At 44.4% G+C, this 11,547-nt stretch overlaps 1 pseudogene; it reads left to right on the forward strand.

The window, feature by feature from the left end:
• Nucleotides 1-4,351: 4,351 nt before the first annotated feature.
• On the forward strand, nucleotides 4,352-6,739 carry LOC140365765 (RNA polymerase II subunit A C-terminal domain phosphatase pseudogene; annotated as a pseudogene).
• The last annotated feature ends 4,808 nt before the right edge of the window (nucleotides 6,740-11,547 follow it).

An 11,547-nucleotide genomic window follows, 5' to 3' on the forward strand; every position in this document is an offset into this window, starting at 1 on the left:
CAAATCTCTTGATCATTTGCTGCGCCGCGTCTGGCCGCAAAAAAGCTTTTCCAACTTTTCTGCACCAGCCGCGTTGGGGACGGCGACGCCCGCCCTGCGCTGGCCACGGCGCGGCGTGCTCCTCCGCACGGGCGAACACGGCGCGCCGTGCTCCCCCGCCTGCACCCGCCATGATCCCCGTACGCACTTGCCGCCAAATGTTGGCCTAATGCTTGTTACTGAGAGAGTTTTTTAGCATTTCAAAACAATTACTGCGACAACGATGTATTGAAGCTTCAAAGCAACAAAAAGTAGGTTCAACCCCCCCAGACGAAAAATATTAAGTCTTTTCAGCTTCAACCCATTTTGAGATGATCCCTTAGAAGATGCAGTAATACCTCTGTGTGATTTGAGGTCTTTTGCTTGAGTGAAATGGATTGTTGTAAATAAATACTTTAGATTATTTATAAGATAAGCTATTTTTGTGACATTGAGAGTTTGAAATTTCAAGTGTGATGTTCCTGGTGATATTTTGCCTGAAGGTATTGAGTACAAACAAAAAGAAATAGACAGGAAAAGTTAAGAAATCAAATCAGTTGATGCCATTGACCAAAGATCAACATAATTCTACAGATCTTTGAAGTTCACAACATTTGACGCTTTAATACTTCTCAAAATCTGTCTGAAATGCTTTCCCTTTTAAAGGGCACTTCAATACTTTTACTAAAGTAGATTGTTTACTCTTTGGCATTTGAGTATTGTTTTTCCTTTGCCCCGTATCTGTTTTTACCTCAGTAACAGTAACCTGCTCTCCACTTTGTGTTTATTAAATAATGATTTATTTAAGCGAGACTTGACTAATTTTCCCTAATGAATGTCAGTGTATAAAAATACAATGTTTTTATATTGAATTTGTTAAAATACAATGTTTCAATGTCAGTGTATGAAAATGTTGCTCTTTTTTAGGGTGCGACCCTGAACGGAAACAAGTGGTAGAAAATGACTGAATGAATGAATGCTCTTTTTTAATTCAATGCCAAAAAAAAAATCTGTGTTTAATTAGTCTATTTAATAGATTAGTAGCTTTTCACTTTAGCCTCTTGTTGGGCTCTCTAGGCTAACGTGGCATTAGGCCAGCGGACACAGCAACCATTTGACACTCCCAGAATGCACTGCAACCTTAACAAAAATGGCGACTTACAAGGAAAATAATTTTCTTACAAACTTGATAAAACTGTAAACTTTATATACTACTATAAATAGTTTTATATACTATTTATATAGTTAAGAACCTAACAAATGTATAGGGACCATATGTCATATTAGTCGTGTTCCCTTTAACGTCATAACATAGACACCAAATAAGAATGTCAGGATTGAATTGTTATATCCTGCAAACTGTTATTAAAAAAAAATACGCTGTGTCACAAGAAAAATCGGTGACAACTTTTATCGCTTCACCTTAAATGTTCTTCGGTGCATTTGTCGCAGTAAGCGAACTAAGATTACTGTTCCAGGGAGTCAAGCTCAGTAATTGAGAGAGTGTGTGGGCATCGTGAGGGGAAATGGGCAGTTGTCTTGTTGGCTCAGTAACAGTTGGCGTGAAGCTAATGTGGGTTGTGTTTTTAGCATCTTGGGTGAAGTAACCTCGGTACATTACAAATGCCCAATGTACCCTTTTCTCCCAGATGAAAGAGAGAGAAATTTGTTATTTCAATATTTAATACACAAAATTATGCCTGAACGATTGGCTCGCCAAGTACAAGTGGCTATTTCATTTGCTAGACATGTCTCTGGACATGCCGGGGGTGCTTGGAGCCAGGGCACATCGCAACAACACGACGAAAAACTCAATAATCCCGCCGAACAAAGTCAAAACAAGTTGAATTAAAGCGATTCCAGTGCCTGTCCCGTGTCCCGATAATAAGATGCCTTTTATGACATTTAAAATGAAGGAAGATGGGCAGTTGGGTTGCCTTTGACCTCTCTGAGGACCTATACTCACTTGAGGTACAGTAAAGTTTGACCTTGCCTTGACCTCGGTGCAAAAGCACTTTTAGTTCTTTCAATGTCTGATTTACAAATGAAGCTCTGGTGATACTGGGGACATTTTAATCACATAGAGGGTCATGATCCCTGTGATTTTGACTGTTACACAGGTGGATGCAAAGCCAAACTTGGACCACATCCACATCCTAAAGTTACCAGGCTCCATCTGCTTGCTGAGGTGGGTACATGGACCCCTCTCCCACTGTGACTCCCTGCTGTTTGGCAGAATGGCAGAATGGTAGCTTTTGAGGTGATCAAGCTTTAAGAAAGAGGTTGCGGGTACGATTCCCGGGTGTGGCAAAATGTTTGTGTGGCCAGCTGCCCACTCCTATTGCCCCAGTTGGGGGGGTTCATGGATCTGGGTCAAATGAAATGCAAGAGGGAGAATCTTAGGCTAGCTACAAAATTATGTGGTTATTGTTGATTGTTAAAAATGAAATCCATAAACGTTGTTGTTCAAAATTCTACACAGTGGCAGACAACTTCCACAAGATAAACTAGTTGATTCTTCAAATAAATAAATATATAATAAATTAAGTTGATATTGTGTCATTGAAGTCAATGAAGGGCAAAGTCCTAATTTGAATAGCTCCATGGACAAAGTGAATACTTTGTGCAAAGAGTAATCTAAATCTACAGAAGTTAAACATAAAAATTCAGTGAAATTAGTTACAACAATTCATTCAATGCCACAAATAATGAAACTGTGGGGCAAAACTCTCTCCAGAACTGATCTGAGATTCAAGGTCTAGATTACAAAAGGTACAAAGGTTTTTACATATCACAGGAAAATTTGATGTGTGAAAGGAATCTTTTGACTTTAAAAAAACAGTACTTTTAGGATGCATCAGGCCATACTCGAGGTGAGTCCCAGACTTCCCTCTCCCCAGACACTTCCTCCAGCTACTCCAGGGGGATCCCGAGGCATTCTCAGGCCAGCCGAGAAAGTCCCTCCAGCGTGTCCTGGGCCTTCTCTGGGACCTCTTCCCGGTGGGACATGCCCAAAACACCTCCCCAGGGAGGCGCCCAGGAGGCATCCGGAACAGATGCACAAATTTTGGAGTCGTTGTGATCCTGGACAGCATCTCTATCACATACAGGGTAGTGTTGGTCCATGCAGATCCATGGGCAGGTACGCGGGGGAGAAAAGAGGCTTTGCTCGCATGAGAATGGGCCACACTGGACTAAATTGGTTGCTGAGTAGGATAGGCAAACATCCGACCGATTTGTGTAATCACTGTCAAGAGCCAGAGACTGTTGAGCACGTGTTGATTCTCTGTACGGCTTATGAAAGAGAAAGGACCGGGTTGGTTTTATGGTTTCATAATAATAGGCAGGAACTCTGCTGAATATTTTTACATTCCAGTCACAGGGTTTGTGTAAGGTTGCTTACTTGCATAACACAGGGTTGAGTGGAAGATTATAGAGTGTGTTACACTACACATGGGACTATAGTGGGTGGCCGTGGTGTGGCACTTGGGTTGTGGCCATCATGGAGCACCAAAGAGGAAGAAGACCTGATGTGCTTCTTTTTCTTCTTCTTTTTATGGCGGTTGATATCCAAGTGTTGCATTACCGCCAGACTTTATTCTTAGACTTTATTCCAGAGCTGACTCTTCCTCTTCTTCTTTGGTGCTTCCGCCCTTGAAATACAATGAAATATTTGCACCTGTGAAAGCTAGATGCCGTTGCCATGACGGTGATGTCACAAAGAAAACTGTTGCCATGACGGTGATGTCACAAAGTAAACTGGGCTTTGAACTCCTGTGCTTCTGAAGAATAATACATTCTACTGAGGAACAGAGGAGTCTGAGGACTACGACAAAGTCTGAGGAATAAAGTCTGGCGGTAATGCAACACTTGGATGCCAACCGCCATAAAACAACAACAACAACAACAATAATACATTCTTAAGTATACATCCTCTTGGGCTTTGTCAAAGCACTGGAGGTCAAAGTAATGGAAGAAGAACTTTACAACAGTCTAAGGAATAAAGTCTGGCGGTAATGCAACACTCGGATGCCAACCGCCATAAAACAACAACAACGACATTCTTAAGTCTAAGGAATAAAGTTAATGTAACACTTGGATACCAACCGCCATAAAACAACAACAACAACGACAGACACACTTTAAGACTGGCGGAGGGAGGAAGTCTAAAGAATAAAGTCCAAAGAATAAAGTCTAAAGAATAAAGAATAAAGTCTAAAGAATAAAGTCTAAAGAATAAAGTCTAGAGAATAAAGTCTAAAGAATAAAGTCTGGCGGTATTTTAGCAGTTGGATACCAACCGACATAAAACACAGAAGAAGAGGAAGTTTTGGAGCTGGCGGAGCAGATGGACGAGCCTCCCGCAGAGTCAGGCGGCTGTGGCGGAGGCGCTGCGGCGGAGGGCCCCGTGGTGCAGGTGGCTCAGGTCTGTTTACCCCCCAGTGCTGTCCCTCTGCGCCTCCTGAAGTGGAGAGTAAAACCCGGTTCCTTCATTAATGTGGGCTCCGTGTTAGCCCTGGCTGTCCCGATTCTCCAGGAGAAGAACAGTGCAGAGGGTGTCAGTTTCCGGGAGAAGAAGGTGAAGGCAGACCGTGCTGGAGTAGTGAAGGAGCTGTGCTGTCAGGTCGGACAAGTGCTTCGTCCCGGCGGTGTTATTGTCAAAGTAGAAGATTGCAGCCATTCTGTGGTATTGAAAGGGCTATGTGCCGATTGTGGCCAGGACTTGACAAAGCTACAGAGTGCAAACGGAAAGCAGCAAGTTCCCATCACCACAGCAACAATCTCTATGGTGCACAGTGTTCCTGAGTTGATGATCAGCGCTGAGCAAGCAGAGCAGCTCTGGAAAGAAGACCAGCAAAGACTCCACCGGAACAAGAAGCTGGTTCTGATGGTGGATTTAGACCAGACATTAATCCACACGACGGAACAGCCCTGCAAGAGAACGTCTAACAAGGGCATTTTCCACTTCCAGCTCAGACGGGCGGGACGCATGCTCCACACCCGCTTACGTCCACACTGTAAGGAGTTCTTGGAGAAAATTGCCAATCTATATGAACTCCACGTTTTCACATTAGGGAGCCGGCTTTATGCTCACACCATTGTAGACTTCCTGGATCCTGAAAAGAAACTGTTCTCTCATCGGATCCTGTCCAGAGATGAGTGTATCGATCCTTTGTCAAAGGTGGGGAATCTCAGAAATCTGTTCCCGTGTGGAGACTCAATGGTGTGTATCATCGACGACTGCGAGAACGTGTGGAAGTTTGCACCTAACCTCATCACTGTGCAGAAATACACCTACTTCCAGGGCACATGGGACATCAATGCCCCCCTAGGCTCACAAAACGCTCACACGGCCAGAAAAGGAACGCAGTTAAGTCGTCTGGCTGAGAGTGCTGAAGTGCCAGGATCAGCAGATGAACAAAACAACAGCCTCAGCAGAAGGACAAAGGAAGACAGCAAGGAAGATTCTGCAAGTTCAAATCAGGGAAAATCCACAAACAAACCAACGCATCCCTCCTCCAAAATGGAGATTGAGGTAAGCAGCGTAACTGAAAACAGAGAAGACGAGACTAAAGAAGGGATCTGTTCAGAAGGCGTGAAACATCCAGCCACAAGCCTCGGGAATGGCTGCACGGACAAACATGAACTCTTAACGGAATCTCAAAATAGCGAACAGTCAGGCGTCACGACAGGGGAGGAGATTTTAGACCACAACATGGAGGACGAAGAGGAAGACCCAGACCAGGACGATCACCTGATTTACCTGGAGGAAGTGCTCATCAGGATCCACACGGAATACTTTGCCCGCTACAACCGCTACCTGAAAAAAGAAGTCTCAGAGATGCCAGACATTCGGAAGATTGCGCCGGAGCTGAAAAGCAAAACGTTGAAAGGCATCACGGTGGTGTTCAGTGGGCTGTACCCGACCAATTATCCAATGGAGAGGACAAGGGAGTTTTACCATGCCAGAGCACTAGGGGCGAACATAAGCAAGAACATCATCCTCAATGATCAGGATCCAAACCGGACAACGCATCTCATAGCAGCTCGTGCAGGCACAACAAAGGTCCGGCTAGCACAGGCATGTAATCACCTCCATGTTGTGAACCTTGACTGGCTGTGGAAATGTCTGGAGCTCTGGGAAAGAGTGGAGGAGTCACTGTATCCCCTGGAGGAAGACTCACTTCCGCCCCCCGGGGTCCACACCTATGACCCGGTTTCTTCACCCATCCTCCAAGCCTTATTGTCTGACCCTCCTACTCTCAGGGGAAGTGCACAAAATGAAGCAGAATATGCTGTAGGACTCAGCCCAGACAATGAGCAGCCAGTGCAGTCTCGTCGGGATTGGCATTCGAGCATTTCTGAAACTATGTCTGACAGTGAGAACCAAGCTAAGGACAAAGAAAAGAACAAAAAGAAAAACAAGAATGGTGGGGAAGAAGAGAGACGGAGGAGAGCAGGGATTTTGTTAGGACTCGGACATGGGACACCGCCTTCAGACGAGCCGAGCCAACAAACAGCGATCCTAGCTAGGGAGAGCCAGTCAGACAGCCAACACAGAGGCCACAAACGCAAGTGCGATGAAGCGATGGAGGAGGAAGAGGAGGAAGAAGGAGCAAAAGCAATGTGTGATCTGATGAAGAGTCCTCCAAAGAAGATGAGGAAGAGAGCGAGGAAGAGAGCGCTAAAGAGGAAAAGAAAAAAAGTGGCTCAGAAGTGAACGAGATGGTAGCCGCTTCATACATCCCAACTCTCCCGATTTAGTCGGGAGTCTCCCGATTTGGGACCTGTCTCTCGATCAACCCGGGAGACTTGATCTCCCGGTTGGGTGTGTTCAAGTTAAAGTGCGGTATAATACTAAATGCGCTGAAGCCTTCTTCTCCCTTTAGGGTTGAACGACCACCACTAGGCCATCAAAACACTGATACTACCCCTTAACACTACCAACCCAGTGCACTTGCGGGCGGGAGGGCGTGTTGAAGCTCTCCTCTCCCTGAGGGTTACATCTGACCAGGTCTTGACACTACCTGCGGCCAGCTACGAAGACCCCGCCACTAGTGGCTACCCTGCACTGCCAAGCCGATAATGAAACTGAGGGGACTGCATCACCCCGGCAACACGTACCCTGCCAGTCCATCACTTTCATACCAGACTGCCACGCCCTTGACAGGTTCACCTTGGCTTGCCTCACCCCTGACGTCAAACTACACTGCTGGCCACTCTGGTCTGCATCCGGTCCTCCCCTTCTTGACAGAAAGATACATGATTATATTGCTGGCACCAAAATTGCTCCAAAAGGACAGTGGTAAACAGTCCCATCTGCTTAACCGAGGGAAGGTAAGCTTTTCCAGAAGTAGGCTACTGCAAAATTAATGAAACCTTCATAAACAATTATTTACAATTGCATTCCACCAAAAAACAGTAAATTAACACAGCAAAAACACACTTTTCACACAATATGAAAATACAAAATACTCTGTACAAAAATCCAGCTTCATTTACATGCAGGCCTAAAACTAAAGAAACAGTGTCTCTGTCCAATATTAGTCCGATCCTGCCAGCGAACGCAAATTGTGGTATTACGAGCGGTTGAGCCGTCTTCGTACCCACAGTATCTGCTTCACATGGACAACAACGCCACCCTGTGTTTAGAGTAAGGGACAGGGAACCCTCTAATTAGTTAATCCCGCGTCACAAAGGTCACACAGGTAAGTTAGGACTGTAAATTATTGGACAGAGACAAAGATACAAAAGGGTGTACATTTATTAAGCTGCATGATAATTTAGATAAGTTAGTTTGATAAATTAAAACACATATTTTCATCACATGTTACATTTCAGGTTACAGTTTGACATTTTACTCGCATCTAGCGTTGTCACCACTTCACTGTAACGTGACACTTAAATAGTTCCAGATAATATAATCACATAGTCTTAGATGGAAGGGAGATGAAGAAGAAAGAAGAAGAGGAAGACTGCATGATGTTATGCCCGAAGCGCGTTTGGAGACGCCACCGAGGCCGGCTTCCCGGAAGGACCCCAAACTGCACAAACAACGCGTTATAAGCTGTAGTTTAGAATACATGACTGACGGCTGTATAAGGTCGCTTACCGCTGATGAAAGGCATGTTAGGCTCCTGAGTTAAGGACCAGAGCGTCGCAACAAGCCGACACCAGAGCCTAGAACACGGACGAGTTAGCTCGCACTACACAAGAGTGCGGAAAGTACGTATAGATTAAACTCACAAAGCCACGACGCTTTACGCTGAAAGTAGCACTAGTTTGCCACTATCCTTCGGCTGGCCAGTCTGCGGCTCCGCGAGCTGCCATCTTTGTTTGACGTCAGAGGTGAGAGGTCGGGCAACCTAACAGACCCTGCTGCATTTTAGGCCCATATCTGCTCCATCTTTAAAACTAACCAACTTTAACTTTTATGTCATGTGGGATGGGACAAGAATGCTCCGCCAACTTGCCTCTTTTTTTCTTAACCTCAACAAAAGTGTAATAGTTTTTATGGACAATGATTGTGTAATTTCACTGAGACTGATGTTTTTCTTATGGAATTTAATGTTCAGAGAAATAAGTTATTTATAAATAAATCATATCTTGTATTAAACTATGTCTACGTGCCTCGTGTCAACAACGAATCTGTGCGCCTTTTAATGTTTTCTATATGGTCCTGGGCCCATTAATGCCCAGGTGGCGTTGTTGGTCTTCTGATTTGGGTTTTAACAGTAACTAAAGTTAAAACACCCCTGACATGCCACATTTTGGCGTTGTTGGGAGGATGTTGACAATATATTGAGGCATTTGATTTAAAATAGACATTTTGGTATGTGTTGAATACACAGCTTTCATGGTAAAAAGTAATGCAGCAGTGAGACTTACTGGTTTCTCAAGTCAGTCTAAACCTGTAGCCTAACGACCAATGTTTTTTTTCTTTTGTGTGTACATTTGCATGTATTTGAGTTGCAGTTTGTGTGCTTAAGTTGTCTGTATATATTGCATTGCTACTGTTCTTGGTCATGTTACATGGGTTGATGGTACATTTGAAATGCTAAGGTTATGCTACAGCACTAGCTGTGTGAACTGTGTTGTGAATTTGTCTTGTATCCAAAACCTAAACTGTTTTTGTGTTTAAAAAAAAAAAAGGCAAGGTGACAACTGTTATGGAGCTGGGGTATCTGTGTGCAGAGATGTTTGTGGGAGAAGCACAGCATCTTTGTCCTCAACTGTAAAAGGGCAGACTCCAGTGGGGCCTAAACCCCAACAACGGTGGTGGTGAGGTGAGAAGGAGGATTCCTCCCTTACAAAATGCACATGAGTGCAGCCGTTGTGAATCTGTGGTAAGGGAGATCTACCCATGCAGTGGGATCGAGTCTTGTTTTAATAGCCCTAGTGAACGATCCCAGTAGCCTTAAAGGGCACCTTATCCATGGGTAATGGATGTTGTGATGAGGGGAGTTCAATACTAAACGCCAGTGATGGCTGAGTTTTAATCTGCAGGTAGAAAAGCCTGCGTAACCGTGGCAAAGGCCGCATCCTGTGCCTCGTCAGTTCTTTAAGAACGGTGCGTCATAGCCCGTCCCGTATGTATGGTAGCGCTACTGGTGTGTGTGTGTGTGTGTGTGTGTGTGTGTGTGTGTGTGTGTGTGTGTGTGTGTGTGTGCGTGTGCGTGTGCGTGTGCGTGTGCGTGTGCGTGTGCGTGTGCGTGTGCGTGTGCGTGTGCGTGTGCGTGTGCGTGTGCGTGTGCGTGTGCGTGCCGGGACGCCGACAAAATTTCGAGGGGATGAATGTGATAGTGTGGATGGTCTTTAATCAAATTGGCCAGCAGGTGTCACTCCACTCTATAAACCCCCCCCGCCCTGTTCTACTGTCCTCAGGTAGTTTCAGCATTTTCCATTACAATCTTTTAATTCTATCGGCACTAATTTATGTTGCACTGGTGCCTATGGGGAACTCCTGGTTTGCGCTTTGGCAAATGGTTTGGAAGCTTTGGAAGCTGGGGTCCCGTGTGTGTAGCCGGCTGAACTAGCCACGTCCGCTGCCCGTCAAGGGTGCGCAGCAGAAGTTTTCCAGTAGTAGGTAAAAAGAAAGCTGCATTTTAGGCCCATATCTGCTCCATCTTTAAAACTAACCAACTTTAACTTTTAGGTCATGGGGAATGGGACAAGAATCGCGCCGCAGTAGCCTTTGTTTAGAGCAAATGTACTCCATACATTTGGGGGCGGCTGTACAAAAGGCCCCGCGGTCCCTGTCTTTCTATTTTTTTTTTATTTAAATTTTTGTATCTTTATTATTTTTCCCCACCATCCCTTGTTGGGAAATGGGAGGTTTTGTCTATAAGCGTTTTTGTTTATAAGAGTTCTTCTATTGAGAGTGTTTTTCAAACTTCCTATAAGTTATCTGTTCTTTTCCTCTGTATCTACCTGCGTTGCAACAATGAAATTTCCCCATGTGTGGACAATAAAGGATTATCTTATTTTATGCTCTTATAGTTCCTGGGGCGACCACTAGAGTCGTGCCAGCATACACAGGGTGTCTAATGACATCACTGCATCTCACCCTTTATTCTTCCCTCCACCTGCGAGAATGTGTGGAAGTTTGCAACTAACCTCATCACTGTGCAGAAATACACCTATTTCCAGGGCACATGGGACATCAATGCCCCCCTAGGCTCACAAGACGCTCAGGAGATTTTAGACCACAACATGGAGGACGAAGAGGAAGACCCAGACCAGGACGAACACCTGGAGGAGATTTACCTGGAGGAAGTGCTCATCAGGATCCACACGGAATACTTTGCCCGCTACAACCGCTACCTGAAAAAAGAAGTCTCAGAGATGCCAGACATTCGGCAGATTGCGCCGGAGCTGAAAAGCAAAATGTTGGAAGGCATCACGGTGGTGTTCAGTGGGCTGTACCCGACCAATTATCCAATGGAGAGGACAAGGGAGTTTTACCATCTTGTTGTATATTTGATTTCTAAGAGTTATTTGTCCATGGCTATGTTAAATAAACAAAAGTATCATTTTTGTTTTGTTAAAAGGGGAGATGTGGTATATTCTTAAGAAGTTATTGCATTGATTTGTACTGACGTATGATTGGGCAATGAAATTGTGCGGAAGCCTGGGGCATGTTGGGTAAAAGAATAAACGTTGTTAGAAGCACGCAGTAGTCCCACATATTGATTCTGTTCAATGCAAGAACACAACATAAGTTAACATGACTAGTTATAATGTTTTATACATTTCAGAATCAGTTTTAATGTCTATACATTTCAGAATCAGAAAAGGTTTATTGCCATTGCTAATGAAGATAATTCACAAACAGGAACTTGCTTTGGTGATTCAGTGCAACATAAAACAATGCACACTGATAAAACAACCTATATAAAATCAAAAAGAGAAACAATTTAAATCTGCTGTAGTATAAAAATTAAAATAGGCTTACTATGCACACAAAATGTACAGTTAAATTTACAGAGGGGAGTGGCTCAAAACAGTCTGTGTCCAGGGTGAGAAGGG

This window comes from Eucyclogobius newberryi, unplaced genomic scaffold, assembly GCF_026437365.1.
Source record: "Eucyclogobius newberryi isolate DKJ021-1_F unplaced genomic scaffold, fEucNew1.0.hap1 SCAF_19, whole genome shotgun sequence".
In the NCBI taxonomy this organism is placed as follows: domain Eukaryota; kingdom Metazoa; phylum Chordata; class Actinopteri; order Gobiiformes; family Gobiidae; genus Eucyclogobius; species Eucyclogobius newberryi.